At 37.5% G+C, this 26,777-nt stretch overlaps 1 protein-coding gene across 4 annotated transcripts in view; it reads right to left on the minus strand.

Annotated features, from left to right (window-relative positions):
- LOC137383769 (DENN domain-containing protein 2D-like) overlaps positions 1-26,777 on the minus strand; it is a 169,697-nt gene that overhangs the window by 49,851 nt on the left and 93,069 nt on the right. The gene's annotated exons all lie outside the window — the stretch shown is intronic.

A 26,777-nucleotide genomic window follows, 5' to 3' on the forward strand; every position in this document is an offset into this window, starting at 1 on the left:
TTACATCACACTCACCAGTCTATTTACATCACACTCCCCAGTGTATTTACATCAAACTCTCCAGTCTATTTACATCAAACTCTCCTGTCTATTTACATCACACTCTCCTGTCTATTTTCATCACACTCTCCTGTCTATTTTCATCACACTCTCCTGTCTATTTCCATCACACTCTCCTGTCTATTTCCATCACACTCTCCTGTCTATTTACATCACACTCTCCAGTCTATTTACATCAAACTCTCCTGTCTATTTACATCACACTCTCCTGTCTATTTACATCACACTCTCCTGTCTATTTACATTACACTCTCCTGTCTATTTACATCACACTCTCCAGTCTATTTACATCACACTCTCCAGTCTATTTACATCACACTCTCCAGTCTATTTACATCACACTCTCCAGTCTATTTACATCACACTCTCCAGTCTATTTACATCACACTCTCCAGTCTATTTACATCACACTCTCCAGTCTATTTACATCACACTCTCCTGTCTATTTACATCACACTCTCCTGTCTATTTACATCACACTCTCCTGTCTATTTACATTACACTCTCCTGTCTATTTACATCACACTCTCCAGTCTATTGACATCAAACTCTCCAGTCTATTTACATCAAACTCTCCTGTCTATTTACATCAAACTCTCCTGTCTATTTACATCAAACTCTCCTGTCTATTTACATCACACTCTCCTGTCTATTTACATCACACTCTCCTGTCTATTTACATCACACTCTCCTGTCTATTTACATCACACTCTCCTATCTATTTACATTACACTCTCCAGTCTATTGACATCACACTCTCCAGTCTATTTACATCACACTCTGCAGTCTATTTACATCAAACTCACCAGTGTATTTACATCAAACTCTCCAGTCTATTTACATCAAACTCTCCTGTCTATTTACATCACACTCTCCAGTGTATTCACATCAAACTCTCCAGTCTATTTACATCAAACTCTCCAGTGTATTTACATCAAACTCTCCTGTCTATTGACATCAAACTCTCCAGACTATTTACATCACACTCTCCAGACTATTTACATCACACTCTCTAGACTATTTACATCACACTCTCCAGTCTATTTACATCACAATCTCCAGTCTATTTACATCAAACACTCCAGTGTATTTACATCAAACTCTCCAGTCTATTTACATCAAACTCTCCAGACTATTTACATCAAACTCTCCAGTCTATTTACATCAAACTCTCCAGTCTATTTACATCAAACTCTCCAGTCAATTTACATCACACTCTCCAGTCTATTTACATCAAACTCCCCAGTGTATTTACATCAAACTCTCCAGTCTATTTACATCATACTCCCCAGTGTATTCACATCAAACTCTCCAGTCTATTTACATCAAAATCTCCAGTCTATTTACATCACACTCCCCAGTGTATTTACATCAAACTGTCCAGTCTATTTACATCACACTCCCCAGTGTATTTACATCAAACTCTCTAGTCTATTTACATCAAAGTCGCCAGTGTATTTACATCAAACTCTCCAGTCTATTTACATCACACTCCCCAGTGCATTTACATCAAACTCTCCAGTCTATTTACATCAAACTCTCCAGTCTATTTACATCACACTCCCCAGTGTATTTACATCAAACTCTCCAGTCTATTTACATCACACTCCCCAGTGTATTTACATCAAACTCTCTAGTCTATTTACATCACACTCCCCAGTGCATTTACATCAAACTCTCCAGTGTATTTCCATCAAACTCTCCAGTCTATTTACATCACACTCCCCAGTGCATTTACATCAAACTCTCCAGTCTATTTACATCAAACTCTCCAGTCTATTTACATCAAACTCTCCAGTGTATTTTCATCAAACTCTCCAGTGTATTTTCATCAAACTCTCCAGTGTATTTACATCAAACTCCCCAGTGTATTTACATCACACTCCCCAGTGTATTTACATCAAACTCCCCAGTCTACTTCCATCACACTCCCCAGTGTATTTACATCAAACTCCCCAGTGTATTTACATCACTCTCCCCAGTTTATTTACATCAAACTCCCCAGTGTATTAACATCACACTCTCCAGTCTATTTACATCACACTCCCCAGTGTATTTCCATCACACACCCCAGTGTATTTACATCAAACTCTCCAGTCTATTTACATCACACTCTCCAGTCTATTTACATCACACTCTCCAGTCTATTTACATCACACTCTCCTGTCTATTTACATCACACTCTCCAGTCTATTTACATCAAACTCTCCAGTGTATTTACATCACACTCCCCAGTGTATTTACATCAAACTCTCCAGTCTATTTACATCACACACTCCAGTCTATTTACATCACACTCTCCAGTCTATTTACATCACACTCTCCAGTCTATTTACATCACACTCTCCAGTCTATTTACATCAAACTCTCCAGTGTATTTACATCACACTCCCCAGTTTATTTACATCAAACTCTCCAGTCTATTTACATCACACACTCCAGTCTATTTACATCACACACTCCAGTCTATTTAAATCACACACTCCAGTCTATTTACATCAAACACTCCAGTCTACTTACATCACACTCACCGGTCTATTTACATCACACTCTCCAGTCTATTTACATCACACTCTCCAATGTATTTACATCAAACTCTCCAGTCTATTTCCATCACACACCCCTGTGTATTTCCATCAAACTCTCCAGTCTATTTACATCACACTCTCCAGTCTATTTACATCACACTCTCCAGTCTATTTACATCACACTCTCCAGTCTATTTACATCACACTCTCCAGTCTATTTACATGACACTCTCCAGTCTATTTACATCAAACTCTCCAGTGTATTTACATCACACTCCCTAGTGTATTTACATCAAACTCTCCAGTCTATTTACATCACACACTCCAGTCTATTTACATCACACTCTCCAGTCCATTTACATCACACTCTCCAGTCTATTTACATCAAACTCTCCAGTCTATTTACATCACACTCCCCAGTGTATTTACATCAAACTCTCCAGGCTATTTACATCACACACTCCAGTCTATTTACATCACACACTCCAGTCTATTTACATCAAACACTCCAGTCTATTTACATCAAACACTCCAGTCTATTTACATCAAACACTCCAGTCTATTTACATCAAACACTCCAGTCTATTTACATCAAACACTCCAGTCTATTTACATCACACTCACCAGTCTATTTACATCACACTCTCCAGTCTATTTACATCACACACTCCAGTCTATTTACATCACACACTCCAGTCTATTTACATCAAAATCTCCAGTCTATTGACATCACACTCCCCAGTGTATTTACATCAAACTCGCCAGTGTATTTCCATCAAACCCTCCAGTCTATTTACATCACACTCCCCAGTGTATTTACATCAAACTCTCCAGTCTATTTACATCAAATTCTCCAGTGTATTTGCATCAAACTCTCCAGTCTATTTACATCACACTCTCCAGTCTATTGACATCAAACTCTCTAGTCTATTTACATCACACTCTCCAGTCTATTTACATCACAATCTCCAGTCTATTTACATCAAACTCTCCAATGTATTTACATCAAACTCTCCAGTCTATTTACATCACACTACCCAGTCTATTTACATCACACTTCCCAGTGTATTTACATCAAACTCTCCAGTCTATTTACATCAAACTCTCCAGTCTATTTACATCAAACTCTCCTGTCTATTTACATCACACTCTCCTGTCTATTTACATCACACTCTCCTGTCTATTTACATTACACTCTCCTGTCTATTTACATTACACTCTCCTGTCTATTTGCATTACACTCTCCTGTCTATTTGCATTACACTCTCCTGTCTATTTACATCACACTCTCCAGTCTATTGACATCAAACTCTCCAGTCTATTTACATCACACTCTCCAGTCTATTTACATCACACTCTCCAGTCTATTTACATCACACTCTCCAGTCTATTTACATCAAACTCTCCAGTGTATTTACATCACACTCCCCAGTGTATTTACATCAAACTCTCCTGTCTATTTACATTACACTCTCCAGTCTATTTACATCACACTCTCCAGTCTATTTACATCAAACTCTCCAGTGTATTTACATCACACTCTCCAGTGTATTTACATCACACTCCCCAGTGTATTTACATCAAACTCTCCAGTCTATTTACATCACACACTCCAGTCTATTTACATCAAACACTCCAGTCTATTTACATCACACTCACCAGTCTATTTACATCACACTCTCCAGTCTATTTACATCACACTCCCCAGTCTATTTACATCACACTCCCCAGTCTATTTACATCAAACTCTCCAGTCTATTTACATCACACACTCCAGTCTATTTACATCACACACTCCAGTCTATTTACATCAAAATCTCCAGTCTATTTACATCACACTCCCCAGTGTATTTACATCAAACTGTCCAGTCTATTTACATCACAATCCACAGTGTATTTACATCAAACTCTCTAGTCTATTTACATCAAACTCGCCAGTGTATTTCCATCAAACCCTCCAGTCTATTTACATCACACTCCCCAGTGTATTTACATCAAACTCTCCAGTCTATTTACATCAAACTCTCCAGTGTATTTGCATCAAACTCTCCAGTCTATTTACATCACACTCTCCAGTCTATTGACATCAAACTCTCTAGTCTATTTACATCACACTCTCCAGTCTATTTACATCACAATCTCCAGTCTATTTACATCAAACTCTCCAATGTATTTACATCAAACTCTCCAATGTATTTACATCAAACTCTCCAGTATATTTACATCACACTCCCCAGTCTATTTACATCACACTTCCCAGTGTATTTACATCAAACTCTCCAGTCTATTTACATCAAACTCTCCAGTCTATTTACATCAAACTCTCCAGTCTATTTACATCAAACTCTCCAGTGTATTTACATCAAACTCTCCAGTCTATTTACATCAAACTCTCCAGACTATTTACATCAAACTCTCCAGACTATTTACATCAAACTCTCCTGTCTATTTACATCACACTCTCCAGTCTATTGACATCAAACCCTCCAGTCTATTTACATCACACTCTCAAGTCTATTTACATCACACTCCCCAGTGTATTTACATCACACTCTCCAGTCTATTGACATCAAACCCTCCAGTCTATTTACATCACACTCTCCAGTCTATTTACATCACAATCTCCAGTCTATTTACATCAAACTCTCCAGTCTATTTACATCAAACTCTCCAGTCTATTTACATCAAACTCTCCAGTCTATTTACATCAAACTCTCCAGTCTATTTACATCAAACTCTCCAGACTATTTACATCAAACTCTCCAGACTATTTACATCAAACTCTCCAGACTATTTACATCAAACTCTCCAGACTATTTACATCAAACTCTCCAGTCTATTTACATCAAACTCTCCAGTCTATTTACATCACACTCTCCAGTCTATTTACATCACACTCTCCAGTCTATTTACATCACACTCTCCAGTCTATTTACATCACACTCTCCAGTCTATTTACATCAAACTCTCCAGTGTATTTACATCAAACACTCCAGTCTATTTGCATCACACTCTCCAGTCTATTTACATCAAACTCTCCAGTCTATTAACATCAAACTCTCCAGTCTATTTACATCACACTCTCCAGTCTATTTACATCACACTCACCAGTGTATTTACATCAAACTGTCCAGTCTATTTACATCACACTCCCCAGTGTATTTACATCAAACTCTCCAGTCTATTTACATCATACTCCCCAGTGTATTCACATCAAACTCTCCAGTCTATTTACATCAAAATCTCCAGTCTATTTACATCACACTCCCCAGTGTATTTACATCAAACTGTCCAGTCTATTTACATCACAATCCCCAGTGTATTTACATCAAACTCTCTAGTCTATTTACATCAAACTCGCCAGTGTATTTTCATCAAACCCTCCAGTCTATTTACATCACACTCCCCAGTGTATTTACATCAAACTCTCCAGTCTATTTACATCAAACTCTCCAGTGTATTTGCATCAAACTCTCCAGTCTATTTACATCACACTCTCCAGTCTATTGACATCAAACTCTCTCGTCTATTTACATCAAACTCTCCAATGTATTTACATCAAACTCTCCAGTCTATTTACATCACACTCTCCAGTCTATTTACATCACACTCTCCAGACAATTTACATCAAACTCTCCAGTCTATTTACATCAAACTCTCCAGTCTATTTACATCACACTCTCCAGTCTATTTACATCACACTCTCCAGTCTATTTACATCAAACTCTCCAGTCTATTTACATCAAACTCTCCAGTCTATTTACATCAAACTCTCCGGTGTATTTACATCACACTCCCCAGTGTATTTACATCAAACTCTCCAGTCTATTTACATCACACACTCCAGTCTATTTACATCACACACTCCAGTCTATTTACATCAAACACTCCAGTCTATTTACATCACACTCACCAGTCTATTTACATCACACTCTCCAGTCTATTTACATCACACACTCCAGTCTATTTACATCAAAATCTCCAGTCTATTTACATCACACTCCCCAGTGTATTTACATCAAACTGTCCAGTCTATTTACATCACAATCCCCAGTGTATTTACATCAAACTCTCTAGTCTATTTACATCAAACTCGCCAGTGTATTTCCATCAAACCCTCCAGTCTATTTACATCACACTCCCCAGTGTATTTACATCAAACTCTCCAGTCTATTTACATCAAACTCTCCAGTGTATTTGCATCAAACTCTCCAGTCTATTTACATCACACTCTCCAGTCTATTGACATCAAACTCTCTAGTCTATTTACATCACACTCTCCAGTCTATTTACATCACAATCTCCAGTCTATTTACATCAAACTCTCCAATGTATTTACATCAAACTCTCCAATGTATTTACATCAAACTCTCCAGTCTATTTACATCACACTCCCCAGTGTATTTACATCAAACTCCCCAGTCTATTTACATCAAACTCTCCAGTCTATTTACATCAAACTCTCCTGTCTATTTACATCACACTCTCCTGTCTATTTACATCACACTCTCCTGTCTATTTACATCACACTCTCCTGTCTATTTACATCACACTCTCCTGTCTATTTACATTACACTCTCCTGTCTATTTACATTACACTCTCCTGTCTATTTGCATTACACTCTCCTGTCTATTTACATCACACTCTCCTGTCTATTTACATCACACTCTCCAGTCTATTGACATCAAACTCTCCAGTCTATTTACATCACACTCTCCAGTCTATTTACATCACAATCTCCAGTCTATTGACATCACACTCCCCAGTGTATTTACATCAAACTCGCCAGTGTATTTCCATCAAACCCTCCAGTCTATTTACATCACACTCCCCAGTGTATTTACATCAAACTCTCCAGTCTATTTACATCAAATTCTCCAGTGTATTTGCATCAAACTCTCCAGTCTATTTACATCACACTCTCCAGTCTATTGACATCAAACTCTCTAGTCTATTTACATCACACTCTCCAGTCTATTTACATCACAATCTCCAGTCTATTTACATCAAACTCTCCAATGTATTTACATCAAACTCTCCAGTCTATTTACATCACACTACCCAGTCTATTTACATCACACTTCCCAGTGTATTTACATCAAACTCTCCAGTCTATTTACATCAAACTCTCCAGTCTATTTACATCAAACTCTCCTGTCTATTTACATCACACTCTCCTGTCTATTTACATCACACTCTCCTGTCTATTTACATTACACTCTCCTGTCTATTTACATTACACTCTCCTGTCTATTTGCATTACACTCTCCTGTCTATTTGCATTACACTCTCCTGTCTATTTACATCACACTCTCCAGTCTATTGACATCAAACTCTCCAGTCTATTTACATCACACTCTCCAGTCTATTTACATCACACTGTCCAGTGTATTTACATCACACTCTCCAGTCTATTTACATCAAACTCTCCAGTGTATTTACATCACACTCCCCAGTGTATTTACATCAAACTCTCCTGTCTATTTACATTACACTCTCCAGTCTATTTACATCACACTCTCCAGTCTATTTACATCAAACTCTCCAGTGTATTTACATCACACTCTCCAGTGTATTTACATCACACTCCCCAGTGTATTTACATCAAACTCTCCAGTCTATTTACATCACACACTCCAGTCTATTTACATCAAACACTCCAGTCTATTTACATCACACTCACCAGTCTATTTACATCACACTCTCCAGTCTATTTACATCACACTCCCCAGTCTATTTACATCACACTCCCCAGTCTATTTACATCAAACTCTCCAGTCTATTTACATCACACACTCCAGTCTATTTACATCACACACTCCAGTCTATTTACATCACACACTCCAGTCTATTTACATCACACACTCCAGTCTATTTACATCAAAATCTCCAGTCTATTTACATCACACTCCCCAGTGTATTTACATCAAACTGTCCAGTCTATTTACATCACAATCCACAGTGTATTTACATCAAACTCTCTAGTCTATTTACATCAAACTCGCCAGTGTATTTCCATCAAACCCTCCAGTCTATTTACATCACACTCCCCAGTGTATTTACATCAAACTCTCCAGTCTATTTACATCAAACTCTCCAGTGTATTTGCATCAAACTCTCCAGTCTATTTACATCACACTCTCCAGTCTATTGACATCAAACTCTCTAGTCTATTTACATCACACTCTCCAGTCTATTTACATCACAATCTCCAGTCTATTTACATCAAACTCTCCAATGTATTTACATCAAACTCTCCAATGTATTTACATCAAACTCTCCAGTATATTTACATCACACTCCCCAGTCTATTTACATCACACTTCCCAGTGTATTTACATCAAACTCTCCAGTCTATTTACATCAAACTCTCCAGTCTATTTACATCAAACTCTCCAGTCTATTTACATCAAACTCTCCAGTGTATTTACATCAAACTCTCCAGTCTATTTACATCAAACTCTCCAGACTATTTACATCAAACTCTCCAGACTATTTACATCAAACTCTCCTGTCTATTTACATCACACTCTCCAGTCTATTGACATCAAACCCTCCAGTCTATTTACATCACACTCTCAAGTCTATTTACATCACACTCCCCAGTGTATTTACATCACACTCTCCAGTCTATTGACATCAAACCCTCCAGTCTATTTACATCACACTCTCCAGTCTATTTACATCACAATCTCCAGTCTATTTACATCAAACTCTCCAGTCTATTTACATCAAACTCTCCAGTCTATTTACATCAAACTCTCCAGTCTATTTACATCAAACTCTCCAGTCTATTTACATCAAACTCTCCAGACTATTTACATCAAACTCTCCAGACTATTTACATCAAACTCTCCAGACTATTTACATCAAACTCTCCAGACTATTTACATCAAACTCTCCAGTCTATTTACATCAAACTCTCCAGTCTATTTACATCACACTCTCCAGTCTATTTACATCACACTCTCCAGTCTATTTACATCACACTCTCCAGTCTATTTACATCACACTCTCCAGTCTATTTACATCAAACTCTCCAGTGTATTTACATCAAACACTCCAGTCTATTTGCATCACACTCTCCAGTCTATTTACATCAAACTCTCCAGTCTATTAACATCAAACTCTCCAGTCTATTTACATCACACTCTCCAGTCTATTTACATCACACTCACCAGTGTATTTACATCAAACTGTCCAGTCTATTTACATCACACTCCCCAGTGTATTTACATCAAACTCTCCAGTCTATTTACATCATACTCCCCAGTGTATTCACATCAAACTCTCCAGTCTATTTACATCAAAATCTCCAGTCTATTTACATCACACTCCCCAGTGTATTTACATCAAACTGTCCAGTCTATTTACATCACAATCCCCAGTGTATTTACATCAAACTCTCTAGTCTATTTACATCAAACTCGCCAGTGTATTTTCATCAAACCCTCCAGTCTATTTACATCACACTCCCCAGTGTATTTACATCAAACTCTCCAGTCTATTTACATCAAACTCTCCAGTGTATTTGCATCAAACTCTCCAGTCTATTTACATCACACTCTCCAGTCTATTGACATCAAACTCTCTCGTCTATTTACATCAAACTCTCCAATGTATTTACATCAAACTCTCCAGTCTATTTACATCACACTCTCCAGTCTATTTACATCACACTCTCCAGACAATTTACATCAAACTCTCCAGTCTATTTACATCAAACTCTCCAGTCTATTTACATCACACTCTCCAGTCTATTTACATCACACTCTCCAGTCTATTTACATCAAACTCTCCAGTCTATTTACATCAAACTCTCCAGTCTATTTACATCAAACTCTCCGGTGTATTTACATCACACTCCCCAGTGTATTTACATCAAACTCTCCAGTCTATTTACATCACACACTCCAGTCTATTTACATCACACACTCCAGTCTATTTACATCAAACACTCCAGTCTATTTACATCACACTCACCAGTCTATTTACATCACACTCTCCAGTCTATTTACATCACACACTCCAGTCTATTTACATCAAAATCTCCAGTCTATTTACATCACACTCCCCAGTGTATTTACATCAAACTGTCCAGTCTATTTACATCACAATCCCCAGTGTATTTACATCAAACTCTCTAGTCTATTTACATCAAACTCGCCAGTGTATTTCCATCAAACCCTCCAGTCTATTTACATCACACTCCCCAGTGTATTTACATCAAACTCTCCAGTCTATTTACATCAAACTCTCCAGTGTATTTGCATCAAACTCTCCAGTCTATTTACATCACACTCTCCAGTCTATTGACATCAAACTCTCTAGTCTATTTACATCACACTCTCCAGTCTATTTACATCACAATCTCCAGTCTATTTACATCAAACTCTCCAATGTATTTACATCAAACTCTCCAATGTATTTACATCAAACTCTCCAGTCTATTTACATCACACTCCCCAGTGTATTTACATCAAACTCCCCAGTCTATTTACATCAAACTCTCCAGTCTATTTACATCAAACTCTCCTGTCTATTTACATCAGACTCTCCTGTCTATTTACATCACACTCTCCTGTCTATTTACATCACACTCTCCTGTCTATTTACATCACACTCTCCTGTCTATTTACATTACACTCTCCTGTCTATTTACATTACACTCTCCTGTCTATTTGCATTACACTCTCCTGTCTATTTACATCACACTCTCCTGTCTATTTACATCACACTCTCCAGTCTATTGACATCAAACTCTCCAGTCTATTTACATCACACTCTCCAGTCTATTTACATCACAATCTCCAGTCTATTTACATCACACTCTCCAGTGTATTTACATCACACTCTCCAGTGTATTTACATCACACTCTCCAGTCTATTTACATCAAACTCTCCAGTGTATTTACATCACACTCCCCAGTGTATTTACATCAAACTCTCCTGTCTATTTACATTACACTCTCCAGTCTATTTACATCACACTCTGCAGTCTATTTACATCAAACTCTCCAGTGTATTTACATCACACTCTCCAGTCTATTTACATCACACTCTCCAGTCTATTTACATCAAACTCTCCAGTCTATTTACATCACACTCTCCAGTCTATTTACATCACACTCTCCAGTCTATTTACATCACACTCTCCAGTCTATTTACATCAAACTCTCCACTCTATTTACATCAAACTCTCCAGTCTATTTACATCACACTCTCCAGTCTATTTACATCACACTCTCCAGTCTATTTACATCAAACTGTCCAGTGTATTTACATCAAACTCTCCAGTGTATTTACATCAAACTCTCCAATCTATTTGCATCAAACTCTCCAATCTATTTACATCAAACTCTCCAGTCTATTTACATCACACTCCCCAGTGTATTTACATCAAACTCTCCAGTCTAATTACATCACAGTCCCCAGTGCATTTACATCAAACTCTCCAGTCTATTTACATCATACTCTCCAGTCTATTTACATCAAACTCTCCAGTCTATTTACATCAAACTCTCCAGTCTATTTACATCAAACTCTCCAGTCTATTTACATCAAACTCTCCAGTCTATTTACATCAAACTCTCCAGTCTATTTACATCAAACTCTCCAGTCTATTTACATCACACTCTCCAGTCTATTTACATCACACTCCCCAGTGTATTTACATCAAACTTTCCAGTCTATTTACATCAAACTCTCCAGTCTATTTACATCACACTCTCCAGTCTATTTACATCACACTCCCCAGTGTATTTACATCAAACTCTCCAGTCTATTTACATCAAACTCTCCAGTGTATTTACATCACACTCTCATGTCTATTTACTTCACACTCTCCAGTCTATTTACATCACACTCTCCTGTCTATTTACATCACACTCTCCAGTCTATTGACATCAAACTCTCCTGTCTATTTACATCACACTCTCCTGTCTATTTACATCACACTCTCCAGTCTATTGACATCAAACTCTCTAGACTATTTACATCACACTCTCCAGTCTATTTACATCAAACTCTCCAGTGTATTTACATCACACTCTCATGTCTATTTACTTCACACTCTCCAGTCTATTTACATCACACTCTCCTGTCTATTTACATCACACTCTCCTGTCTATTTACATCACACTCTCCAGTCTATTGACATCAAACTGTCTAGACTATTTACCATACAATCTCCAGTCTATTTACATCACACTCCCCAGTGTATTTACATCAAACTGTCCAGTCTATTTACATCACAATCCCCAGTGTATTTACATCAAACTCTCTAGTCTATTTACATCAAACTCGCCAGTGTATTTCCATCAAACCCTCCAGTCTATTTACATCACACTCCCCAGTGTATTTACATCAAACTCTCCAGTCTATTTACATCAAACTCTCCAGTGTATTTGCATCAAACTCTCCAGTCTATTTACATCACACTCTCCAGTCTATTGACATCAAACTCTCTAGTCTATTTACATCACACTCTCCAGTCTATTTACATCACAATCTCCAGTCTATTTACATCACAATCTCCAGTCTATTTACATCAAACTCTCCAATGTATTTACATCAAACTCTCCAGTCTATTTACATCACACTCTCCAGTCTATTTACATCACACTCTCCAGACAATTTACATCAAACTCTCCAGTCTATTTACATCAAACTCTCCAGTCTATTTACATCAAACTCTCCAGTCTATTTACATCAAACTCTCCAGTCTATTTACATCACACTCTCCAGTCTATTTACATCACACTCTGCAGTCTATTTACATCAAACTCTCCACTCTATTTACATCAAACTCTCCAGTCTATTTACATCACACTCTCCAGTCTATTTACATCACACTCTCCAGTCTATTTACATCAAACTGTCCAGTGTATTTACATCAAACTCTCCAGTGTATTTACATCAAACTCTCCAATCTATTTGCATCAAACTCTCCAGTCTATTTACATCAAACTCTCCAGTCTATTTACATCACACTCCCCAGTGTATTTACATCAAACTCTCCAGTCTAATTACATCACAGTCCCCAGTGCATTTACATCAAACTCTCCAGTCTATTTACATCATACTCTCCAGTCTATTTACATCAAACTCTCCAGTCTATTTACATCAAACTCTCCAGTCTATTTACATCAAACTCTCCAGTCTATTTACATCAAACTCTCCAGTCTATTTACATCAAACTCTCCAGTCTATTTACATCAAACTCTCCAGTCTATTTACATCACACTCTCCAGTCTATTTACATCACACTCCCCAGTGTATTTACATCAAACTTTCCAGTCTATTTACATCAAACTCTCCAGTCTATTTACATCACACTCTCCAGTCTATTTACATCACACTCCCCAGTGTATTTACATCAAACTCTCCAGTCTATTTACATCAAACTCTCCAGTGTATTTACATCACACTCTCATGTCTATTTACTTCACACTCTCCAGTCTATTTACATCACACTCTCCTGTCTATTTACATCACACTCTCCAGTCTATTGACATCAAACTCTCCTGTCTATTTACATCACACTCTCCTGTCTATTTACATCACACTCTCCAGTCTATTGACATCAAACTCTCTAGACTATTTACATCACACTCTCCAGTCTATTTACATCAAACTCTCCAGTGTATTTACATCACACTCTCATGTCTATTTACTTCACACTCTCCAGTCTATTTACATCACACTCTCCTGTCTATTTACATCACACTCTCCTGTCTATTTACATCACACTCTCCAGTCTATTGACATCAAACTGTCTAGACTATTTACCATACAATCTCCAGTCTATTTACATCAAACTCTCCAGTGTATTTACATCAAACTCTCCAGTCTATTTACATCAAACTCTCCAGACTATTTACATCAAACTCTCCAGTCTATTTACATCAAACTCTCCAGTCTATTTACATCACACGCTCCAGTCTATTTACATCAAACTCACCAATGTATTTACATCAAACTCTCCAGTCTATTTACATCAAACTCTCCAGACTATTTACATCAAACTCTCCAGTCTATTTACATCAAACTCTCCAGTCTATTTACATCACACTCTCCAGTCTATTTACATCAAACTCACCAGTGTATTTACATCAAACTCACCAGTGTATTTATATCAAACTCTCCAGTCTATTTACATCACACTCCCCAGTGTATTTACATCAAACTCTCCAGTCTATTTACATCATACTCCCCAGTGTATTCACATCAAACTCTCCAGTCTATTTACATCAAAATCTCCAGTCTATTTACATCACACTCCCCAGTGTATTTACATCAAACTGTCCAGTCTATTTACATCACACTCCCCAGTGTATTTACATCAAACTCTCTAGTCTACTTACATCAAACTCGCCAGTGTATTTCCATCAAACTCTCCAGTGTATTTACATCAAACTCTCCAGTCTATTTACATCAAACTCTCCAGTCTATTTACATCAAACGCTCCAGTGTATTTGCATCAAACTCCCCAGTGTATTTACATCACACTCTCCAGTCTATTTACATCAAACTCCCCAGTGTATTTACATCAAACTCCCCAGTGTATTTACATCAAACTCCCCAGTGTATTTACATCACACTCTCCAGTCTATTTACACCACACTCCCCAGTGTATTTACATCAAACTCCCCAGTGTATTTACATCAACCTCTCCAGTCTATTTACATCCCTTTCCCCAGTGTATTTACATCCCTCTCTCCAGGGTATTAACATCCCTCTCCCCAGTCTATTTACATCAAACACTCCAGTCCATTTACATCACACTCTCCAGTGTATTTACATCACACTCTCCAGTGTATTTACATCAAACTCTCCAGTCTATTTCCATCACACACCCCAGTGTATTTACATCAAACTCTCCAGTCTATTTACATCACACACTCCAGTCTATTTACATCACACACTCCAGTCTATTTACATCAAACTCTCCAGTCTATTTACATCAAACTCTCCAGTCTATTTACATCACACTCCCCAGTCTATTTACATCACACTCCCCAGTGTATTTACATCAAACTCTCCAGTCTATTTACATCAAACTCTCCAGTCTATTTACATCAAACTCTCCAGTCTATTTACATCAAACTCTCCTGTCTATTTACATCACACTCCCCAGTCTATTTACATCACACTCTCCAGTCTATTTACATCAAACTCTCCAGTCTATTTACATCAAACTTTCCAGTCTATTTACATCAAACTCTCCTGACTATTTACATCAAACTCTCCAGTCTATTTACATCAAACTCTCCAGTCTATTGACATCACACTCCCCAGTGTATTTACATCAAACTCTCCAGTCTATTGACATCAAACTCTCCAGTGTATTTGCATAAAACTCTCCAGTCTATTTACATCACACTCCCCAGTGTATTTGCATCAAACTCTCCAGTCTATTGACATCAAACTCTCCGGTGTATTTGCATCAAACTCTCCAGTCTATTTACATCACACTCTCCAGTCTATTGACATCAAACTCTCCAGTCTATTTACATCACACTCTCCAGTCTATTTACATCACAATCTCCAGTCTATTTACATCACAATCTCCAGTCTATTTACATCAAACTCTCCAGTCTATTTACATCACACTCTCAAGTCTATTTACATCACACTCTCAAGTCTATTTACATCACACTCCCCAGTGTATTTACATCAAACTCTCCAGTCTATTTACATCAAACTCTCCAGTCTATTTACATCACACTCTCCAGTCTATTTACATCACACTCTCCAGTGTATTTACATCACACTCCCCAGTGTATTTACATCAAACTCTCCAGTCTATTTACATCACACACTCCAGTCTATTTACATCACACACTCCAGTCTATTTACATCAAACTCTCCAGTCTATTTACATCAAACTCTCCAGTCTATTTACATCACAGTCCCCAGTCTATTTACATCACACTCCCCAGTGTATTTACATCAAACTCTCCAGTCTATTTACATCAAACTCTCCAGTCTATTTACATCAAACTCTCCAGTCTATTTACATCAAACTCTCCTGTCTATTTACATCACACTCCCCAGTCTATTTACATCACACTCTCCAGTCTATTTACATCAAACTCTCCAGTCTATTTACATCAAACTTTCCAGTCTATTTACATCAAACTCTCCTGACTATTTACATCAAACTCTCCAGTCTATTTACATCAAACTCTCCAGTCTATTGACATCACACTCCCCAGTGTATTTACATCAAACTCTCCAGTCTATTGACATCAAACTCTCCAGTGTATTTGCATAAAACTCTCCAGTCTATTTACATCACACTCCCCAGTGTATTTCCATCAAACTCTCCAGTCTATTGACATCAAACTCTCCGGTGTATTTGCATCAAACTCTCCAGTCTATTTACATCACACTCTCCAGTCTATTGACATCAAACTCTCCAGTCTATTTACATCACACTCTCCAGTCTATTTACATCACAATCTCCAGTCTATTTACATCACAATCTCCAGTCTATTTACATCAAACTCTCCAGTCTATTTACATCACACTCTCAAGTCTATTTACATCACACTCTCAAGTCTATTTACATCACACTCCCCAGTGTATTTACATCAAACTCTCCAGTCTATTTACATCAAACTCTCCAGTCTATTTACATCAAACTCTCCAGTCTATTTACATCACACTCTCCAGTCTATTTACATCACACTCTCCAGTGTATTTACATCATACTCCCCAGTCTATTTACATCAAACTCTCCAGTCTATTTACATCAAACTCTCCAGTCTATTTACATCAAACTCTCCAGTCTATTTACATCAAACTCTCCAGTCTATTTACATCAAACTCTCCAGTCTATTTACATCATACTCCCCAGTGTATTTACATCAAACTCTCCAGTCTATTTACATCAAACTTTCCAGTCTATTTACATCAAACTCTCCAGTCTATTTACATCAAACTCTCCAGTCTATTTACATCAAACTCTCCAGTCTATTTACATCAAACTCTCCAGTCCATTGACATCAAACTCTCCAGTGTATTTGCATCAAACTCTCCAGTCTATTTACATCACACTCTCCAGTCTATTGACATCAAACTCTCCAGTCTATTTACATCACACTCTCCAGTCTATTTACATCAAACTCTCCAGTCTATTTACATCAAACTCTCCAGACAATTTACATCAAACTCTCCAGTCTATTTAAATCAAACTCTCCAGTCTATTTACATCACACTCTCCAGTCTGTTTACATCACACTCTCCAGTCTCTTTACATCAAACTCTCCAGTGTATTTACATCAAACTCTCCTGTCTATTTACATCACACTCCCCAGTGTATTTACATCAAACTCTCCAGTCTATTTACATCATACTCCCCAGTGTATTCACATCAAACTCTCCAGTCTATTTACATCAAAATCTCCAGTCTATTTACATCACACTCCCCAGTGTATTTACATCAAACTGTCCAGTCTATTTACATCACACTCCCCAGTGTATTTACATCAAACTCTCTAGTCTACTTACATCAAACTCGCCAGTGTATTTCCATCAAACTCTCCAGTGTATTTACATCAAACTCTCCAGTGTATTTACATCAAACTCTCCAGTCTATTTACATCAAACTCTCCAGTCTATTTACATCAAACTCTCCAGTCTATTTACATCAAACGCTCCAGTGTATTTGCATCAAACTCCCCAGTGTATTTACATCACACTCTCCAGTCTATTTACATCAAACTCCCCAGTGTATTTACATCAAACTCCCCAGTGTATTTACATCAAACTCCCCAGTGTATTTACATCAAACTCCCCAGTGTATTTACATCACACTCTCCAGTCTATTTACACCACACTCCCCAGTGTATTTACATCAAACTCCCCAGTGTATTTACATCAACCTCTCCAGTCTATTTACATCCCTTTCCCCAGTGTATTTACATCCCTCTCTCCAGGGTATTAACATCCCTCTCCCCAGTCTATTTACATCAAACACTCCAGTCCATTTACATCACACTCTCCAGTGTATTTACATCAAACTCTCCAGTCTATTTACATCAAACTCTCCAGTCTATTTACATCAAACTCTCCAGTCTATTTACATCACACTCTCCAGTCTATTTACATCACACTCTCCAGTCTATTTACATCAAACTCTCCAGTGTATTTACATCACACTCCCCAGTGTATTTACATCAAACTCTCCAGTCTATTTACATCACACACTCCAGTCTATTTACATCACACACTCCAGTCTATTTACATCAAACTCTCCAGTCTATTTACATCAAATTCTCCAGTCTATTTACATCACACTCCCCAGTCTATTTACATCACACTCCCCAGTGTATTTACATCAAACTCTCCAGTCTATTTACATCCCTTTCCCCAGTGTATTTACATCCCTCTCTCCAGGGTATTAACATCCCTCTCCCCAGTCTATTTACATCAAACACTCCAGTCCATTTACATCACACTCTCCAGTGTATTTACATCACACACCCCAGTGTATTTACATCAAACTCTCCAGTCTATTTACATCAAACTCTCCAGTCTATTTACATCAAACTCTCCAGTCTATTTACATCACACTCTCCAGTCTATTTACATCACACTCTCCAGTCTATTTACATCACACTCTCCAGTCTATTTACATCAAACTCTCCAGTGTATTTACATCACACTCCCCAGTGTATTTACATCAAACTCTCCAGTCTATTTACATCACACACTCCAGTCTATTTACATCACACACTCCAGTCTATTTACATCAAACTCTCCAGTCTATTTACATCAAATTCTCCAGTCTATTTACATCACACTCCCCAGTCTATTTACATCACACTCCCCAGTGTATTTACATCAAACTCTCCAGTCTATTTACATCAAACTCTCCAGTCTATTTACATCAAACTCTCCAGTCTATTTACATCAAACTCTCCTGTCTATTTACATCACACTCCCCAGTCTATTTACATCACACTCTCCAGTCTATTTACATCAAACTCTCCAGTCTATTTACATCAAACTTTCCAGTCTATTTACATCAAACTCTCCTGACTGTTTACATCAAACTCTCCAGTCTATTTACATCAAACTCTCCAGTCTATTGACATCACACTCCCCAGTGTATTTACATCAAACTCTCCAGTCTATTGACATCAAACTCTCCAGTCTATTGACATCAAACTCTCCAGTGTATTTGCATAAAACTCTCCAGTCTATTTACATCAAACTCTCCAGTCTATTGACATCAAACTCTCCAGTCTATTTACATCAAACTCTCCAGTCTATTGACATCACACTCCCCAGTGTATTTCCATCAAACTCTCCAGTCTATTGACATCAAACTCTCCGGTGTATTTGCATCAAACTCTCCAGTCTATTTACATCACACTCTCCAGTCTATTGACATCAAACTCTCCAGTCTATTTACATCACACTCTCCAGTCTATTTACATCACAATCTCCAGTCTATTTACATCACAATCTCCAGTCTATTTACATCAAACTCTCCAGTCTATTTACATCACACTCTCAAGTCTATTTACATCACACTCCCCAGTGTATTTACATCAAACTCTCCAGTCTATTTACATCAAACTCTCCAGTCTATTTACATCACACTCTCCAGTCTATTTACATCACACTCTCCAGTGTATTTACATCATACTCCCCAGTGTATTTACATCAAACTCTCCAGTCTATTTACATCAAACTCTCCAGTCTATTTACATCAAACTCTCCAGTCTATTTACATCAAACTCTCCAGTCTATTTACATCAAACTCTCCAGTCTATTTACATCATACTCCCCAGTGTATTTACATCAAACTCTCCAGTCTATTTACATCAAACTTTCCAGTCTATTTACATCAAGCTCTGCAGTCTATTTACATCAAACTCTCCAGTCTATTTACATCAAACTCTCCAGTCCATTGACATCAAACTCTCCAGTGTATTTGCATCAAACTCTCCAGTCTATTTACATCACACTCTCCAGTCTATTGACATCAAACTCTCCAGTCTATTTACATCACACTCTCCAGTCTATTTACATCAAACTCTCCAGACAATCTACATCAAACTCTCCAGTCTATTTAAATCAAACTCTCCAGTCTATTTACATCACACTCTCCAGTCTGTTTACATCACACTCTCCAGTCTCTTTACATCAAACTCTCCAGTGTATTTACATCAAACTCTCCAGTCTATTTACATCAAACTCTGCAGTCTATTTACATCAAACTCTCCAGTCTATTTACATCACAATCTCCAGTCTATTTACATCACAATCTCCAGACTATTTACATCAAACTCTCCAGTCTATTTACATCACACTCTCCAGTCTATTTACATCAAACTCTCCAGTCTATTTACATCAAACTCTCCAGACAATTTACATCAAACTCTCCAGTCTATTTACATCAAACTCTCCAGTCTATTGACATCACACTCTCCAGTCTATTGACATCACACTCTCCAGTCTATTTACATCACACTCTCCAGTCTATTTACATCACACTCTCCAGTCTATTTACATCACACTCTCCAGTCTATTTACATCACACTCTCCAGTCTATTTACATCAAACTCTCCAGTGTATTTACATCAAACTCTCCAGTGTATTTACATCAAACTCTCCAGTCTATTTACATCACACTCTCCAGTCTATTTACATCACACTCCCCAGTGTATTTACATCAAACTCTCCAGTCTAATTACATCACAGTCCCCAGTGTATTTACATCAAACTCTCCAGTGTATTTACATCATACTCCCCAGTGTATTTACACCAAACTCTCCAGTCTATTTACATCAAACTCTCCAGTCTATTTACATCAAACTCTCCAGTCTATTTACATCAAACTCTCCAGTCTATTTACATCAAACTCTCCAGTCTATTTACATCAAACTCTCCAGTCTATTTACATCAAACTCTCCTGTCTATTTACATCACACTCCCCAGTCTATTTACATCACACTCTCCAGTCTATTTACATCAAACTCTCCAGTCTATTTACATCAAACTTTCCAGTCTATTTACATCAAACTCTCCTGACTGTTTACATCAAACTCTCCAGCCTATTTACATCAAACTCTCCAGTCTATTGACATCACACTCCCCAGTGTATTTACATCAAACTCTCCAGTCTATTGACATCAAACTCTCCAGTCTATTGACATCAAACTCTCCAGTGTATTTGCATAAAACTCTCCAGTCTATTTACATCACACTCCCCAGTGTATTTCCATCAAACTCTCCAGTCTATTGACATCAAACTCTCCGGTGTATTTGCATCAAACTCTCCAGTCTATTTACATCACACTCTCCAGTCTATTGACATCAAACTCTCCAGTCTATTTACATCACACTCTCCAGTCTATTTACATCACAATCTCCAGTCTATTTACATCACAATCTCCAGTCTATTTACATCAAACTCTCCAGTCTATTTACATCACACTCTCAAGGCTATTTACATCACACTCCCCAGTGTATTTACATCAAACTCTCCAGTCTATTTACATCAAACTCTCCAGTCTATTTACATCACACTCTCCAGTCTATTTACATCACACTCTCCAGTGTATTTACATCATACTCCCCAGTGTATTTACATCAAACTCTCCAGTCTATTTACATCAAACTCTCCAGTCTATTTACATCAAACTCTCCAGTCTATTTACATCAAACTCTCCAGTCTATTTACATCATACTCCCCAGTGTATTTACATCAAACTCTCCAGTCTATTTACATCAAACTTTCCAGTCTATTTACATCAAACTCTGCAGTCTATTTACATCAAACTCTCCAGTCTATTTACATCAAACTCTCCAGTCCATTGACATCAAACTCTCCAGTGTATTTGCATCAAACTCTCCAGTCTATTTACATCACACTCTCCAGTCTATTGACATCAAACTCTCCAGTCTATTTACATCACACTCTCCAGTCTATTTACATCAAACTCTCCAGACAATTTACATCAAACTCTCCAGTCTATTTAAATCAAACTCTCCAGTCTATTTACATCACACTCTCCAGTCTGTTTACATCACACTCTCCAGTCTCTTTACATCAAACTCTCCAGTGTATTTACATCAAACTCTCCAGTCTATTTACATCAAACTCTCCAGTCTATTTACATCAAACTCTCCAGTCTATTTACATCACAATCTCCAGTCTATTTACATCACAATCTCCAGACTATTTACATCAAACTCTCCAGTCTATTTACATCACACTCTCCAGTCTATTTACATCAAACTCTCCAGTCTATTTACATCAAACTCTCCAGACAATTTACATCAAACTCTCCAGTCTATTTACATCAAACTCTCCAGTCTATTGACATCACACTCTCCAGTCTATTGACATCACACTCTCCAGTCTATTTACATCACACTCTCCAGTCTATTTACATCACACTCTCCAGTCTATTTACATCACACTCTCCAGTCTATTTACATCACACTCTCCAGTCTATTTACATCAAACTCTCCAGTGTATTTACATCAAACTCTCCAGTGTATTTACATCAAACTCTCCAGTCTATTTACATCACACTCTCCAGTCTATTTACATCACACTCCCCAGTGTATTTACATCAAACTCTCCAGTCTAATTACATCACAGTCCCCAGTGTATTTACATCAAACTCTCCAGTGTATTTACATCATACTCCCCAGTGTATTTACACCAAACTCTCCAGTCTATTTACATCAAACTCTCCAGTCTATTTACATCAAACTCTCCAGTCTATTTACATCAAACTGTCCAGTCTATTTACATCACAATCTCCAGACTATTTACATCAAACTCTCCAGTCTATTTACATCACACTCTCCAGTCTATTTACATCAAACTCTCCAGACAATTTACATCAAACTCTCCAGTCTATTTACATCACACTCTCCAGTCTATTTACATCACACTCTCCAGTCTATTTACATCACACTCTCCAGTCTATTTACATCAAACTCTCCAGTGTATTTACATCAAACTCTCCAGTCTATTTACATCAAACTCTCCAGTCTATTTACATCACACTCTCCAGTCTATTTACATCACACTCCCCAGTGTATTTACATCAAACTCTCCAGTCTAATTACATCACAGTCCCCAGTGTATTTACATCAAACTCTCCAGTGTATTTACATCATACTCCCCAGTGTATTTACATCAAACTCTCCAGTCTATTTACATCAAACTCTCCAGTCTATTTACATCAAACTCTCCAGTCTATTTACATCACAATCTCCAGTCTATTTACATCACAATCTCCAGACTATTTACATCAAACTCTCCAGTCTATTTACATCACACTCTCCAGTCTATTTACATCAAATTCCCCAGTGTATTCACATCAAACTCTCCAGTCTATTTACATCAAAATCTCCAGTCTATTTACATCACACTCCCCAGTGTATTTACATCAAACTGTCCAGTCTATTTACATCAAACTCTCTAGTCTATTTACATCAAACTCACCAGTGTATTTCCATCAAACTCTCCAGTCTATTTACATCACACTCCCCAGTGTATTTACATCAAACTCTCCAGTCCATTGACATCAAACTCTCCAGTGTATTTGCATCAAACTCTCCAGTCTATTTACATCACACTCTCCAGTCTATTTACATCAAACTCTCCAGTCTATTTACATCAAACTCTCCAGTCTATTTACATCAAACTCTCCAGTCTATTTACATCAAACTCTCCAGTCTATTTACATCAAACTCTCCAGTCTATTTACATCACACTCTCCAGTCTCTTTACATCAAACTCTCCAGTGTATTTACATCAAACTCTCCAGTCTATTTACATCAAACTCTCCAGTCTATTTACATCAAACTCTCCAGTCTATTTACATCACAATCTCCAGTCTATTTACATCACAATCTCCAGACTATTTACATCAAACTCTCCAGTCTATTTACATCACACTCTCCAGTCTATTTACATCAAACTCTCCAGTCTATTTACATCAAACTCTCCAGACAATTTACATCAAACTCTCCAGTCTATTTACATCAAACTCTCCAGTCTATTTACATCAAACTCTCCAGTCTATTGACATCACACTCTCCAGTCTATTTACATCACACACTCCAGTCTATTTACATCACACTCTCCAGTCTATTTACATCACACTCTCCAGTCTATTTACATCACACTCTCCAGTCTATTTACATCAAACTCTCCAGTGTATTTACATCAAACTCTCCAGTCTATTTACATCAAACTCTCCAGTCTATTTACATCACACTCTCCAGTCTATTTACATCACACTCCCCAGTGTATTTACATCAAACTCTCCAGTCTAATTACATCACAGTCCCCAGTGTATTTACATCAAACTCTCCAGTGTATTTACATCATACTCCCCAGTGTATTTACATCAAACTCTCCAGTCTATTTACGTCAAACTCTCCAGTCTATTTACATCAAACTCTCCAGTCTATTTACATCAAACTCTCCAGTCTATTTACATCAAACTCTCCAGTCTATTTACATCACAATCTCCAGACTATTTACATCAAACCCTCCAGTCTATTTACATCACACTCTCCAGTCTATTTACATCACACTCCCCAGTGTATTTACATCAAACTCTCCAGTCTAATTACATCACAGTCCCCAGTGTATTTACATCAAACTCTCCAGTGTATTTACATCATACTCCCCAGTGTATTTACATCAAACTCTCCAGTCTATTTACATCAAACTCTCCAGTCTATTTACATCACACTCTCCAGTCTATTTACATCACACTCTCCAATCTATTTACATCACACTCCCCAGTATATTTACATTAAAATCTCCAGTCTATTTCCATCAAACTCTCCAGTCTATTTACATCAAACTCTCCAGTCTATTTACATCAAACTCTCCAGTGTATTTATATCAAACTCTCCAGTGTATTTACATCAAACTCTCCAGTCTATTTACATCAAACTCCCAAGTCTATTTCCATCAAACTCTCCAGTCTATTTACATCAAACTCTCCAGTCTATTTACATCAAACTCTCCAGTCTATTTACATCACACTCTCCAGTCTATTTACATGAAACTCTCCAGTCTATTTACATCACACTCTCCAGTCTATTTACATCACACTCCCCAGTCTATTGACATCAAACTCTCCAGTCTATTGACATCAAACTCTCCAGTCTATTGACATCAAACTCTCCAGTCTATTTACATCAAACTCTCCAGTCTATTGACATCAAACTCTCCAGTCTATTGACATCATACTCCCCAGTGTATTTACATCAAACTCTCCAGTCTATTTACATCAAACTCCCCAGTGTATTTACATCAAACTCTCCAGTCTATTTACATCAAACTCTCCAGTCTATTGACATCAAACTCTCCAGTCTATTGACATCAAACTCTCCAGTCTATTTACATCATACTCCCCAGTGTATTTACATCAAACTCTCCAGTCTATTTACATCAAACTCTCCAGTCTATTTACATCACACTCTCCAGTCTATTTACATCAAACTCTCCAGTCTATTTCCATCAAACTCTCCAGTCTATTTACATCACACTCTCCAGTCTATTTACATCACACTCTCCAGTCTATTTACATCACACTCCCCAGTGTATTTACATCAAACTCTCCAGTCTAATTACATCACAGTCCCCAGTGTATTTACATCAAACTCTCCAGTGTATTTACATCATACTCCCCAGTGTATTTACATCAAACTCTCCAGTCTATTTACATCAAACTCTCCAGTCTATTTACATCAAACTCTCCAGTCTATTTACATCAAACTCTCCAGTCTATTTACATCATTCTCCCCAGTCTATTTACATCAAACTCTCCAGTCTATTTACATCAAACTCTCCAGTCTATTTACATCAAACTCTCCAGTCTATTTACATCAAACTCTCCAGTCTATTTACATCACACTCTCATGTCTATTTACATCACACTCCCCAGTGTATTTACATCAAACTCTCCAGTGTATTTACATCAAACTCTCCAGTCTATTTACATCACACTCTCCAGTCTATTTACATCACACTCTCCAGTCTATTTCCATCACACTCCCCAGTATATTTACATTAAAATCTCCAGTCTATTTCCATCAAACTCTCCAGTCTATTTACATCAAACTCTCCAGTGTATTTACATCAAACTCTCCAGTGTATTTACATCAAACTCTCCAGTGTATTTACA

This window comes from Heterodontus francisci, chromosome 25, assembly GCF_036365525.1.
Source record: "Heterodontus francisci isolate sHetFra1 chromosome 25, sHetFra1.hap1, whole genome shotgun sequence".
NCBI classification, from domain to species: Eukaryota; Metazoa; Chordata; class Chondrichthyes; order Heterodontiformes; family Heterodontidae; genus Heterodontus; species Heterodontus francisci.